Source organism: Macaca nemestrina, chromosome 14, assembly GCF_043159975.1.
Source record: "Macaca nemestrina isolate mMacNem1 chromosome 14, mMacNem.hap1, whole genome shotgun sequence".
Lineage (NCBI taxonomy): Eukaryota > Metazoa > Chordata > Mammalia > Primates > Cercopithecidae > Macaca > Macaca nemestrina.
In genome coordinates, this window is record NC_092138.1 from 12,268,552 (window position 1) to 12,284,050 (window position 15,499).

The 15,499-nt window shown below is 42.2% G+C and overlaps 1 pseudogene; it reads right to left on the reverse strand.

The window, feature by feature from the left end:
• Window positions 1-5,099: 5,099 nt before the first annotated feature.
• Window positions 5,100-13,023, reverse strand: LOC105498972 (prohibitin 1 pseudogene; annotated as a pseudogene).
• Window positions 13,024-15,499: the final 2,476 nt, after the last annotated feature.

Genomic DNA, 15,499 nt, shown 5'->3' on the forward strand with positions numbered 1-15,499 from the left:
CACTTTACCTATATTTATTTAAGATTCACGGAATTAAGTGTCATTATCTCCATTTTATAGAGATTAAGTAACAGGACCTAAATTGAGAGGAGAAATTTTCAACCAGGCATTCTGGCTTTCATGTACTTATTTTTACTCCTACCAGGTCTTCTCCTATAAAATAGAGCTTAAAAGACTCTTAAATCAAGGTCTGATGCCTAAAAATCTGTGTGTACATCAGCAGAAGGATATAAGTACTGACAGCATTTTCATTCATTGGGGAATTGAGTCAAGATCATTGGGGAATTGTAATATTACTATTACAGAGTCACAAGATCTCAGGTGTCAAAAGTCAAATTAAGCGACATTAGCATGACTGGCCAAGGCTTATCTCTGCCACTCATTTTTTCCTTCAGTAAATCCAGAAAGAATCAACGGGCTTACTGGATTGGATAAATGATTTTTTTTAATGCATGGAGTGAGAACAATGCTTTATTCATACTGGAGTGTTGAGTCCTAAATAGGCCCTACCCGGTTAATGAGAGATCTGTGTGTTATGTGTAGGAGAAATCTAGAAAAGCAGCTCCTTCCATGGTAAAACCCTCCTGGGGTGAAGAGTTCATCTGCAGCTCAGCTCTTCTCACCACTGCTCCTAGAGGGGAAAACTGGGAAGGTTGTGCATAGAGAAAAACTCAAAAACAGACTTGATGAAAGGGGAAGCAGTTGGTGAAAGTCATGTTAGGGAAGCGATGACATGAGATCCCAGTTTTTCGTGTTGGACATACTGCTCTACCTCCTTTGAATAACCTTTTTTGTTTGCTTTTTTTGAGATGGAGTCTCACTCTGTTGCCCAGGCTGGAGTGCAGTGGCGCCATCTTGGTTCACCGCAACCTCCACCTCCTGGGTTCAAGCAATTCTCCTGCCTCAGCCTCCCGAGTAGCTGGGATTACAGGCACACGCCACCATAGGCCTGGCTAATTTTTGTATTTTTAATAGAGACAGGATTTCACCATGTTGGCCAGGCTGGTCTTGAACTCCTGACCTCAAGTGATCCACCCACCTCGGCCTCCCAAAGTGCTGGGATTATAGGCATGAGCCACCGCACCCGGCTGAATTATCTTACTCAGAGTTTTAACACTACTTAGTGGCCTGAGAGAAAAAAAACCAGTTCTTCCTCAGCCACTTTCTAGGGCCTCCAAAATATATATATTTCAGCTATAAGACACTGGGAAAGGAGAGAAAAACTGCCAAATTATCACCCTCCCCATGTCCCCAGTCCTACACCTCTACTAGGCTTGGATGGGTGGGTATATCCGATAGGAACATACCTCAGGGAGCAGATTTTCAGGTTGGGTATGTTTTGAAGCTGAAGAGAATTAAGTCCACTTCTATTTGAAAATGACAATGATGCCCCCAGCTCAGGTGTTCTTGAAGCTGGTGGGAGTGGGAAAGAAACCATGAAGCACCCTGTTCTTGCCTGTGGCTCCAGGCTGGATTAAGTTCTTGTGGTGATGTCCACAGTGCAGCTCCTCACCCATGACTGGGAAATGGAATTGAAGTGTGGAACAGGGGTAGCCTCAGGGTAGGCAGTGTTAAGGCTACTGGTTTTGAGTCTGACCCTGATTACCCATGTGTCCTTGGATACATTTTTGATAATGTTGGTTTATGTAGGTGCAGGTAGCCTTTCGTTTTCCTCAGGGCCATGAAACTCCCTCCCAGAGAGGGGATATATGGAAGCCTCCTCGCAAGAGAGGGGATTTCTGGGAGCCCCAGAAATTGCTGCTTTTAGTCAGATAAGGGAAGGTCTGAGAATGCTTCTTTTTTTTTTTTTTTTTTTTTTTTTGAGACGGAGTCTCACGCTGTTGCCCAGGCTGGAGTGCAGTGGCGCGATTTCGGCTCACTGCAAGCTCCGCCTCCTGGGTTCACGCCATTCTCCTGCCTCAGCCTCCTGAGTAGCTGGGACTACAGGCGCCCGCCACCGCGCCCGGCTAATTTTTTGTATTTTTAGTAGAGACGGGGTTTCACTGTGGTCTCGATCTCCTGACCTTGTGATCCGCCCGCCTCGGCCTCCCAAAGTGCTGGGATTACAGGCTTGAGCCACCGTGCCCGGCCGAGAATGCTTCTTTTTGCATTTGTTGGATTTCAAATATTTTCTGCTTAAAATAATCTTCATACAAACTCTGGGGTTCTGAGTAGGTCTCCTCAACATGCTAAAAAGCCAAGATGGCAAGAAAAAAGAGATGTATAACCAAATATAAGAAACAGAAGAGATAGAAATAAATAAGACATGGTAAAAGATGAGTATAAGTTTAAAATGTTAAAATCAAAGATAAGTAAAAGGCAGAATAAAATAAACTGCTTATATAATAAAATAAAACAGTAAAAACTAGACAATATACAAAGCAACAACATGAAAGTCAATAAACTAAATGAATATAGGAATAATAAAATAATAATTAAACCAACAGGTCCAGCTATGAGCATGTGTAAAAAAGGGAAAAAATTAGAGTGTGGAACAGTGCCAAGGGAATGTGATAGGGAGCAGGGATAAAAAGCTTCCTGCTGGCCGGGAGCGGTGGCTCATGCCTGTAATCTTAGCACTTTGGGAGGCCTAGGTGGGTGGATCACTTGAGGTGAGGAGTTCGCAACCAGCCTGGCCAACATGGTGAAACCCCATCTCTACTAAAAATACAAAAAATTAGCCGGGTGTGATGGTGCACACCTGTAGTCCCAGCTACTGGGGATGCTGAGGTGGGAGAATTGCTTGAACCCAGGAGGCAGGTGGAGGTTGCAGTGAGTTGAGATAGCGCCACTACACTCCAGCTTGGGCAACAGAGTGAGACTCTGTTTCCAAAAAAAAAAAAACTTGTTGCTTTGGAACAACCAGCAGTTTCAGTGTCTTCCATTCCACGTTCTTTTGGAGTATAGGGTCACTGAAGGAAAAAGCCTAGGATTTAGAGCTTTGGGGCATAGAAAAGCAGCCGTAAGCCTGTGTGGTGTTGTGCACCTGCAGTACCAATGACTCGGGAGGCTGAGATAGGAGAATCCCTTGAGTCTAGAAGTCAGTCGGGGCATCATAGTGAGACCCTATCTCTAAAAAGAGACAAGAAAAGCAGCTATTCATCCAAACAGTTCCTTGAAGGGGTAAGAAAAACTAGCTGTAGTTTAATCATAATTTCCCTCTTGATGCATTACATTGACGTTTTTCTGGCTTGGTTAATGGATGCCAGCATGTTATACAGAGCAATAGGCCTAAATCAGAGTTGGTATTATTATTCTTTAGGTATGCAAATGCACCATCTACTTTTAGAAGTGGGACAAGTTGGAATGGGAACAAAACTTTCACAGAAATAGTGAAAAAAAGGTTCAATTGGAAGTTTATCTTGAATCATAAAATTAAGGAATGTAAAAACTTTATCTTAGTTGGATAAAATTAAGATTATAATTTCAACTAAGTGTCAAATCACAGAATAAATAAAGAATAAAACAAGTATCGATTTTTGCAGGATAGTAGGAGATGCCATTCTTCATAACTGACATTTGCAGCACAAGTATTTTTGCAAAAATACTTAAAAGACGTCATCAGATTTCTCAAGAGGCCTATCTTAGTCCTTTGATAGTTAACTCCTTTTTGAAGCTCCTCTCATGTCTTAATCATCCTCATTATATTTTTTCCCTCATTTATTAAGTGACCTAGATACTCCAGATCATGTGGTATCTCCTCTTTCTCGCTCTCTCTCTCTTTTTTTTTTTTTTTTTTTATGAGACGACATCTCACTCTTGTCCTCTAGGCTGGAGTGCAATGGTGTGATCTCAGCTCACTGCAACCTCCTCCTCCCAGGTTCAAGCAATTATCTTGCCTCAGCCTCCTGAGTAGCTGGGATTACAGGCAGCTGCCACCACTCCTGGCTAATTTTTGTATTTTTAGTAGAGATGGGGTTTCACCATGTTGGCCAGGCTGGTCTCAAACTCCCGACCTGAGGTGATCTGCCCATCTCGGCCTCCCAAAGTGCTGGGATTACAGGCATGAGCCACCGCACCCAGCTTCTCACTCCTTTTTTTAAATCAATTTTGCTTCCCTTCACAACCTTGTTACTTCAGGAGTTAAATAACAAGTATTCAGAAAATACTTCTGGTAAATAGTGAATGTTCAGAAAATATTCTGGACAATAGCACGTGTGTTTCTGTTTTTGACTGTACACCAAGTTCACATATATAGTGGGAATAAATGGATATGTTTTGCAAATGGATGTGTGTCTGAGACCTGGGAAAGATCAGCTACTGCCAACTCTTGTTATTGTTAAGTAGCTTGTATCCCAACTTAAAATCAAACCAGAAAGCAGGCAAAGGCACTCACATTTGCACAAAGGGTATCTAATGAGGCTACAGTAATTAAAATTGACTAGGCCGGGTGCGGTGGCTCATGCCTGTAATCCCAGCACTTTGGGAGGCCGAGGCGGGCACAAGGTCATGAGATTGAGACCATCCTGGCTAACACGGTGAAACCCCGTTTCTACTAAAAATTACAAAAAGTTAGCCGGGCATGGTGGCGGGCGCCTGTAGTCCCAGCTACTCGGGAGGCTGAGGCAGGAGAATGGCGTGAACCCGGGAGGCGGAGCTTGCAGTGAGCCGAGATCTCACCACTGCACTCCAGCCTGGGTGAGATTGCGAGACTCCATCTCAAAAAAAAAAAAAATTGACTAGTAAAATAGGAAATAGAAGTTAGCAATTCCTTCTTCTTTAAATCCTCAGTGACCCCCAATAAAGATGTCAGACTGTAGCATCCTGGAGCAGGTGCTAAATTTGTCCATATTTTTTCATGACAAATTAATTTCTACAGTCCTAAGTATTTTATTGTAAATGTGACAGTTTTTCAAGTAAGCAAGGTTTGGGGCACCAACCAGCTATAAGGAAGAAGGCATTGTGCTAGTGCTGCAGAGTTCTTTTGCATATACTGGTTCTCTTGGAGTAAATAAAGATTTTGTGCGCATGGCTGCCTCCCATGCATTATTTCAGTTTCTGCTCAAATATCACCTCCTCAAACACTTTCTTTGACCAGCTCATATTACACTTCTACATCACTGTCTATTATATCACCCTGTCCCACTGCCTTATCACTATTAGAAATTATCTTGTTCATTTGATTGATTGGTTATTTCCTGAATGTAATGTCCAAGAATGTAATGGCCATGAAGACTAGGACTGTGCCCATCTTGTTCACTGCCATACCCCCAATGCCTAAAGCAGTGCACCTGGCGCATATCAAATTTTCTGAACAAATTAATAAATTATGAAGTCCCTAAGAGATAGTCAGCTAAATTAATTCATAGGAGACTGAGTCTGAAAGTTTTATTGAAATATTTGCATTAAAATGTTAATTTGCACAATATTTATAGAACGCAATGCAAACATCAGCGATGTGGTCTTCTCTAACCCAAGATTCCATTATTCAAATATGTTTCATCAGCTCTTGACATAGTGTCCTTGCATGGGATGGCTAAATTTGGAATAAATACCAACATTTGCATGCAAATCCATCATTCTCCCTGCCTATTTCTTAGAAATTTATATGCTATCCAAAGGTAGGGAGACTAGACAGAAAATACGTGGCTTGAATGAGAATTGCTTCAACTGGAGGCAATTGTAATCGTTGAAGTCAATAGAAGTTACACATTCATCTTACTCTAGAAATGGAATTCTCTTTTCAATGCTCATCTTTGACAGGGCAACCCATATGACTAAGACAAATGTATATGTCTAAGAATACTGAAATCATTCTATGGTAAAAATCAGTTTCATTTTTGGTAATTAATATTTCTGTTCTTAGCATGCATTGTAAATTTAGTATATATGATAAATTGAGCTGTCAAAAATATTTCTCTGGCCAGGCATGATGGCTCATGCCTGCAATCCCAGCATTTTGGGAGGCTGAGGCGGTTGAATCTCTTGAGGTCAGGAGTTTCAGACCAGCCTGGCCAAGATGGTGAAATCCCGTCTCTACTAAAAACACAAAAATTAGCCAGTCTATAGTGGCACATGCCTGTAATCCCAGCTACTTGGGAGGCTGAGGCAGGAGAATCTCTTGAGGCTGGGAGGTGGAAGTTGTGGTGAGCTGAGATCGCACCACTGTACTCCAGTTGGGGGCGACAGAGTGAGACGCTGTCTCAAGGAAAAAAAAAAAATCCTGTTTTTAAAAACACTTCAATCACTAAGAAATAAAGAAACATATTATTGCTCATAGTTCATAGCCATCTCTTATACCTTCCTGATCGAAGGTAGAGGTAGCATAAATTAATGAAAGCAATACCCCATTCCTTAGTTTGTTCATTAGTTCCAGCTTCTCTTCACTAAATCCATTATTGAGCAACCAATGAAATCATTCGGTTTATGTTTTACCATTTGTTAAAATTAGTCTAGGTTGGTTTCCAACTAGAAAGGTATCTGGGTGTCTTTCCCATCTTGATTTTCTGCCTCAAACTTCCAAAAGAAAAGAAAGGTTTCTATACACATTGTATTCATGGAACGAATGTTTCCCCACCTGCATCCCAGGCCTCTGTTTAGAATTCAAGAACTGCGTTACCACTGTGTTGGAGAAGATCATAGGACTGTGTAGAGGTTTGTTTCTAGGGATAAAGCTACATCCCTTTGGGTGTATTCTTAGGTCAGCTAATTTATATCCTTGCCTTCAATCTTATTGCCTTAGGGTTGACACTACCGTAAAAGTCAGGAAAGAAATCCTAGCTTAGAACTAGGAGTTCTATTCTACATTCAATGTTCAAAAACTCTTCTGTTGGTGGTTGACTCACCAACATCCATTCAACCCCAGAAAATAGTCTAAATCAATTTTAGTAATTCTATTTCTCTCCCACATTGGAATGATGAAGAATATTCCTGGGCTGCCAGTGGCAGAATTGTGCTACTGAATCCACCAAGCCTGAAGCCTGCTCTGCCTCTTGGAGTTTGATTTGGTGAAATAATGAACTTGTTTATTGTCTAAGCCAGTTTCAGTCAGTTTTTGTTACATACAACAGAAAGTACCCTAACTCATGCAGCTCCTCTAGGAAAGAAGTCCACTGTCATGATTCAAATTCACTAAGAAGGACATCAGAGGTTCAGGGAGCATCTTCATCTCAATTCTCTGAGACCAGTGCCCTCTGAGCCTCAGATGAACCAGTTTGTAACTTTTTGAAGTACACTCTACCTTTACTATGGCCCCTGGGGTTTCTAAAAGCTGTTACTAGTTTTACTTGTTATTCATGCTTTGGAACCCATTGAGTTTCTCCAGGGGTTCAAAGGTCCAGTGTGTTCCACTGTGGCATTTTCTTTAAAAAGTCATGTCTAGGCCAGGCGAGGTGGCTCACGCCTGTAATCCTAGCACTTTGGGAGGCCAAGGAAGGCAAATTACAAGATCAGGAGTTTGAGAACAGCCTGGCCAACATAGTGAAACCCCATCTCTACTAAAAATACAAAAATTAGCCAGGAGTGGTGGCACGTGCCTGCAGTCCGAGCTACTCTGGGAGGCTGAGGCAGGAGAATTGCTTGAACCTGGGAGATGGAGGTTGTAGTGAGCCAAGACTGCGCCGTTACACTCCAGCCTGGGTAACAGAGTGAGACTCTGTCTCAAAAAAAAAAAGTGATGTTTAGCAGCTTCAGTGCCCGCAGATGGATGAGGTACTGGATTATCATACCTTTTCTAACCTAAGTCTGCAGACTTGCATATTATTTATAGTTGACTCTCTGTCCCCATAAACAAATGGAAATGAGATATGCACTCACTTCTGAGATTGTCACATCTAGTTTGATAAGCAGACCTAAGGTATTTGAATTTATTTATTTATTTATTTATTTATTTATTTATTTATTTATTTATTTATTTTTGAGAGACCCATCTGGGCTTCCCAAAGTGCTGGGGTTACAGGCATGAGCTACCGTGCACAGCCAGTTATTTAAATTTAAGCAAGGCATCTAACAAGGACTCTTATGCCAACTCAAGACTTCTCAAGGCCTCTCATGGACAAGTTGGAGGAATGTGAACTGGCTACACAGGCAAATTTATTTATGTTTAAAACTGCATGCCTTCAGAATGTTGATTCATGGATCAAGGTCAATTTAGAAAAAGTTCTCCAAAGCCTGCTCTGAAGCACGGTCATCAGATATGTTCTATTCAATGTTTTTATCAATGAATAAGATGAAAATATAGAAAGCATGCTCTTTGTATCATTTCCCTGTGATTTGAAATGGAAGAAAGTGACAATATGATGGTTCACTTAAGCAAAGTCTGAAAATAATTTAACAAGCTGGATCAATGGGCCAACTGTACAAGGAGCTGTTTTCATAAATGATATAAAAATATGGTGAAGATTATGTAAAAAAATTTTTTTTAACTAGGGATATATAAATAGAAAAATTGGTATCCATATTCCTATATCTGATGGACTGTCATATGAAATGAGAGAGACATTGTCTATGTCTCAATAAAGTATGTCTAAGATAATTTTTTTTGGCTCAGTAATGAAGGGATTCTTTAACATTTGAAGACAGAGGAAAAGAAAATAATTACCTGAAAAAAGAAAAAAGAAAAGAATTACCTGAAGCCAGGCGCAGTGACAGCTTCTTGGGAGGCTGAGGTGGTATTGATTGAGCCCAGGAATTTGAGTCTAGCTTGGGCAACATAGTGAGACCCCATCTAAACAAAATTATCTGAATTAGGATATAGTGATGAGTGAGATTGCTATGGTTTATAAATTCAAACCAAATCTGATGGGCTGTAGATAGTTTTGTTTTACAGATAACTTGGAGGAGATGAAATCTAAACTTTCTTTCCATGGGGTTTATTTTTTTAAACTAGCCTGTCATTCTTTGTGTTTTAATGGTAGCATTTAGTTGCTTTACATTTGCTATAATTATTGACATATTTGGTTTTACATCTACCAAATTATTATGTGATGTATTCTTGTTCTGCCTGTTCTATGCTCCTTTGTCTCTCCATTCTTGTCTCTTTTATATTGATCTTTTTTCTTTTCTTTCCTTTATTTTTCATTTTTTGGCAGAGTCTCGCTTTGCTGGCCAGGCTGGAGCGTGGTGGTGTGATCAGGTGATTCTCCTGCCTCAGCCGCCCAAGTAGCTAGGACTACAGGCGCCTGCTATCACACCTAGCTAATTTTTGTATTTTTAGTAGAGATGGGATTTCACCATGTTGGCCAGGCTGCTCTCGAACTCCTGGCCTCAAGTGATCGGCCCACCTCGGCCTCCCAAAGTGCTGGGATTATGGATGTGAATCACTATGCCCAGCCGATAACTGATATTTTTAACAATTCTACTTTTAATCTCTATTTGCTAGGACATTATACAGCTTTTACTCTTCCTTTGGTGGTTGCCTTAGAGACTATAGCATGCAGAATTTTAGCAAGCATTAGACTTGACAAAGTCTAATGTCAACTGGTATTTTTACCCTTTTCCAGTAGGAGGCTTTTAAGCCCTGTAACTCCATACACCTCCCTCCCAAATTATATACTGTTGTGGTCTTGTATCTATAAATATTTTAAACTGCACAATACATTATTTTTGTTTTATACAGTTAACAAATTATTTAGAGTTACTAGTTGCTATGCTCTAATGTATCCCTGATAATTTGTGTTGAAAACTCAATCCTCAATTCAACAGTCTTGGAAAGTGGGGCTTTTGGGGAAGAGGTAGGTGAATGGATTCATGGGTTGGTGGGAGTAGGTTCACTCTCTCTTGCCCTTCCATCTTCTGCCATGTGAGGGCGCAGCATGAAGGCTCTCAGCGCCTTGATCTTGAACTTCTCATCCACCAGAGTTAGGAGGAAATAAATTTCTGTTCTTTATAAATTACCTAGTCTGAGATATTCTGTTACAGCAGCACAAATGAACGGAGACCCTAGCATAATTATTATTTTTTATTGCTTCGTGTTTCTTCCTCTATTTCTGGCCTTCTGCATAGGCTCATTTTCCTTTTACCTGAGCACCCTTTTTTTTTTTTTTTTTTTTTGAGACGGAGTCTCGCTCTGTCGCCCAGGCTGGAGTGCACTGGCCGGATCTCAGCTCACTGCAAGCTCCGCCTCCCGGGTTTACGCCATTCTCCTGCCTCAGCCTCCCGAGTAGCTGGGACTACAGGCGCCCGCCACCTCGCCCGGCTAAGTTTTTGTATTTTTTTTTTTAGTAGAGACGGGGTTTCACCGTGTCAGCCAGGATGGTCTCGATCTCCTGACCTCGTGATCCGCCCGTCTCGGCCTCCCAAAGTGCTGGGATTACAGGCTTGAGCCACCGCGCCCGGCCTGAGCACCTTTTAATACTTGTAGTATGGGCTTGCTGGGGATGACTTCTCACTCTATTTTTTCTTGAAAAAATATTTATTTCTCCTTCATTCCTAAAGAGTATTTTCAATATTTGTAGATGTTTGCTAAGTCACTATGGCAGCTATTTTCCTTCAGTGTATTGAAAATGCCATGTTATTGTCTGCTGGCTTCCATTGCTTCTACTGAGAAGTAAGCTATCATTTCAGTTGTTGTTCCTTTTAGGATGATCTGTCTTTTTTCCTCCGGCTGCCTTTTTTGTTTTAGACTAATTAGAGATCTGAAGTGATTTTGCCTTTATTTCCTTCACTTTAAGCCAATTATGAAATTTCACAGTGATTTCTGAGGTAGAGGCAGAAGGAAGGCGGTGTTAAGAATCATGGGGATGGCAGAGCACGGTGGCTCACGCCTGTAATCCCAGCACTTTGGGAGGCCAAGGCAGGTGGACCATGAGGTCAGGAGTTCAAGATCAGCCTGGCCAAGATGGTGAAACCCCCTCTGTACTAAAAATACAAAAAATTAGCCGGGTGTGGTGGTGCGGGCCTGTAGTCCCAGCTACTCAGGAGTCTCAGGCAGGAGAATCTCTTGAACCCGGAAGGTGGAGGTTGCAGTGAGCCAAGATCGCACCACTGCACTCCAGCCTGGGAGACAGAGTGAGACTCCGTCTCAAAAAAAAAAAAAAAAAAAAAAATCATCGAATCATCCGGGCTGTGGCCCAGTTGGCCCACGGAGTGCAGGCAGGGTGGGCCTTCATTGGGGCAGCTGCAGGGGACAGACTGCCCTGCCGGCAGGTAGGTGATGTTCCGAGAGTGTAAAAACTGGTAGGCGATGTCCTCCGCAGTTTCCAGCTTGCGCAGCTCGATCAGTGCGTCCCCTGCGGTGGCCAGTGAGTTGGTGATCCGCTCAACGGCCTTGCAGTCGCTCTCAGCAGGGGTGATGGCCGCCTTTTTCTGCTGCTCAGCCTTTTCCACCACAAATCTGGCCCTCTCTGCTTCCTGCTGAGCCATCCGTTTGGCTTCCCCCTATGAACTCCTTCCCGAGGGTCAGATGTGTCAAGGACGCGTCGTCCAGAATGAGCCCAAAGGAGGCTGCTCGCTCCGTAAGGTCATCACTCAGCTGCCTGGAGATCAGCTCTCTCTGGGAAATTAGTTCTCCACCTCCAAAGCGAGCCACCACTGACTTGAGGATCTCGGTCGTGATGGACGGCAGCACACGCTCATCATGGTCCTCTCCAATGTGGGTGAGGATGCGAGGAAGCTGGCTAGCCACGGGCCGGAAGATGATGCTCAGTGTGATGTTGACATTCTGTAAATCTTTGCTACCAGTGATGACTGGCACGTTACGTGGTTGAGAACGGCAGTCAAAGATCACTGGTTTCTGTAACCACGGGGTGAGAAAGTGAGTCCCTTTCCCTACCTCAATGCCTGTACTCCACGGAATCGGTCAAAGACCACAGCTGTGTGCCCAGCATCCACGTTATATATAAGGCAGAGTTCACCACGCCTCCTTCAACAGCTAAGGCCAGGCCAAACTTGTCGATGGATTCAAACATTTTGGCAGCTATGTTGTCTTCTGCTGGACCCTCTCACACCTGCTTCCACCCTGACGTTCACACGAATTCCCCAGCCACATATACCGCGCGTGCACCGTGCAACTCCTCCTCTGCCTGCTCTCCTTCCCTGGTTGCTTTCTGGTTGCTTTTTTTTTTTTTTTTTTTTTTTTTGAGACTGTTGCCCAGGCTGGATGGAGTGCAGCGGCGCGATCTCGGCTCACTGCAAGCTCCGCCTCCCGGATTCACGCCATTCTCCTGCCTCAGCCTCCCAAGTAGCTGGGGCTACAGGCGCCCGCCATCACGCTCAGCTGAATTTATTTATTTTTTATTTTTTTATTTTTTGAGACGGAGTCTCGCTCTGTAGCCCAGGCTGGAGTGCAGTGGCCGGATCTCAGCTCACTGCAAGCTCTGCCTTCCGGGTTCACGCCATTCTCCGGCCTCAGCCTCCCGAGTAGCTGGGACTACAGGCGCCCGCCACCTCGCCCGGCTAGTTTTTTATATTTCTTAGTAGAGACGGGGTTTCAAAGACGGGGTTTCACTGTGTTAGCCAGGATGGTCTCGATCTCCTGACCTCGTGATCCGCCCTCCTCGGCCTCCCAAAGTGCTGGGATTGCAGATGTGGGCCACCGCGCCCGGTCCCCTCGCTGCTTTTTAAGAGTTTCTGTCTTCCTTGGATTTTCAGCCGTTTTACTCCAATGTGCCTAGGTGAAAACCTTTTCCTATCCTGCTTTGGGCTTGTAGGGCTTCTGGAATTGGTTGGACTGATGTCTGTACAAGATTTACTTTTGTGTTACCCCAGATCTATGTGCTAACCTTATTGACACAGATTCATATCTGCCCTCTGTGGTGGCTGTTCTCTGATCCTTGTCACACTTGAGCACAACCTGTGGCTTATCTCACACACTTGCTATGTGCTTTCATGTCCTGCCCTGGGACTTTCCCAGTGGGCTGAGGCACTCAGTGCTCACGTGTACACAACCTTGAAGTGTGGGAGGTATCACGCCATGTAGTGGGTTCTACCCAATGGGAGAGGAAAAGTCCTGGACAGTTTTCTCTCCCTTCCTTCTCAGAACCAGATTGTTGAAGTAACAGTGGCTGACATACCTTTTCTGATGATGGGTTGCAAGACGAGGTAATAGACTTGCAATGAGTGTATGCCCACGTTAGTATAACACATGCTATATCTGTATTGCATCCTTCTCTATCTCACATCATTTTACCCCACTCTTGTGCTTGTGGGAATACACTTACCAGTAAAGTAAACATGTAAGCTTTTGCCTCAAGCTCTGCTTTTTAGAGGATCTGGGCTATGACAATGTTTTTAGTCAGTTTGGAAATTTTTCAGCTATAAGCTCCTCAAATACTTATTCTGACCCACTTCCTCTTTCCTTTTTTTTTCTGGAACTCCAGTGAAATGTATGTTAGTTTTTTTTCCTTCACCACATCCTCTGGGTTTATTATTCTCTCTCATGTAATTTTTAAGCTCCTCAAATACTTATTCTGACCCACTTCCTCTTTCCTTTTTTTTTCTGGAACTCCAGTGAAATGTATGTTAGTTTTTTTTCCTTCACCACATCCTCTGGGTTTATTATTCTCTCTCATGTAATTTTTATCTGTTTGTCTCTCCATGCTTCATTCTGGTTTTTTTTTTTTTCTCTCCGCTCTTATAGTAATTCTCCTTTAAATCTGATGTCAAACCTAACTGCTAAATTCTTAGTTTCAGTTATATTTTTTAATGTTCAAATATTTCTGGGTACTTTTTAAAAAATTGTCTATGTTATTTCGGTATAGTTTTCAACTGTATTTTCTATCTTAGATTTGTTTACTTGGCTATAGTAAACATAGTTATTTTAATATCTGGATCTGTTAGTTCCAATATTCAGAACCCCTACAGATATAGGTGTATTACTTACGGTTTCTTTCAGTCTTCATATTATCTTGTCACCTCATGTGCTTGGGTACACAAGAGTGTGTGTTGGACATTTTATTTGAAAGATTGTTCACACAATTTGAGCCCTAGGAGATACCTCTCCCCAGAAAATATTTTCGTGTGTTTTGATCAGGTCCCTATGAGCACTGTCATCTTGGCTGACCTCAATCTGATTTCAGAGACTAGACTTCCAGATCACTGGAAGCTGGGCTGCGGTCTGAGGAAGGGCTGCTTTTCTTCTAGTTCTCCCTACAGTTGGGGTACTGTCATTTAGATAAAAGTGTGTGGGGGGGGGTGTGGGGATTGTGCTAATAGGACATTTCCCTTAGTGGGACCTGGACTCCAACTTTTGTACCCCTTTTATATTACAACTGTCAAAAGAACCACTCCTCCTTTTAGCTGGAAAATGCCCTAGAGGTAAATAACCCCAATTGCCAGGATTCCTATCCTCTAGATTTTGCTAAAATCTAAATTAAATGAAGAACACATTGTCAAATTATGTGCCAGCAGAGTCAAGCTGGCAATAATTCTTTTCTGTACTGATAAAGAAATACGATAAATATTTTTATACTTTAGAAATACAGAGATGATCCTAAAAGAAGCTACCACATTGCATCTTCAACTCAACATTATGTCCAGAACTACAATTTATCAAGTAAGAAAATGTATCCAGTAAGAAAAATAATCAAAAGTACAGATTATGTTGGAGGTTATTTTCGAAGGACATAATAATAATTTCTGGTATGTGTTTCACAATGACTCTGGTCAAATAATACTTCCTGGAAATTTTTACATTAATAGACGACAAAGCATAGATAACATTAACTCAATTTCACATGACTATCTGTCTCACAAAGAAAACAAGATGGGTAACTCTTGTGAAAGTTTGCAATTTAAGGGCCAGGCACGGTGGCTAAGGCCTGTAATCTGGGAGGCTGAGATGGGTGGATCACCTGAGGAGCACTTTGGGAGGCTAAGATGGGTGGATCACCTGAGGTCGGGGGATTGAGACCAGCCTGGCCAACATGGTGAAACCCTGTCTCTACTAAAAATGCAAAAATTCATCAGGCGTGGTGGTGCACGTCTGTAATCCCAGATACTTGGGGGGCTGAGGCAAAAGAATTGCTTGAACCCAGAAGGCGGAGGTTGCAGTGAGCTGAGATCATGCCACTGTACTCCAGCCTGGGCTACAGAGTGAGACTGTGTCTAAAAAAAAAAAAAAAAGTTTGCAGTTTAACATTTTACCAAAGGATATTCTTTGAATTTGATTTATGATACAAAGCAAAATCCTTCTGTTGCTGTGGGGGAGATGGTACATCACTTTTATTGTAGTGATCTATCTATTAAGATAGATCCTTAGTTAATTACAAGGACACAAATTAATTAGCATTTTTTATAAAAACAGCCTGTGGAGATTGAATGTACTTGCAGTTATGGAGAAAAGACATCAGGATATTACCTACTAACAGTGAAATCAAGAAGTTATAGCATTTTTTTCTCTAGTCTTCCATTTTTGTTGTTAGAAGACCTAAATCTGCATATGATCTCTTATTACTTGAGCTTCAAATTTGCTTTCTCTTAAATACATAATGTACACTTTCAATACTTACGCAATAAAATTTTTGATGCATTCCTTTCAGACTACAATATATACAACATTTTATCAGTATTACCACTATATAGAGGCTTATCATAGTCCACAATATTGCTAATATGCCTTACA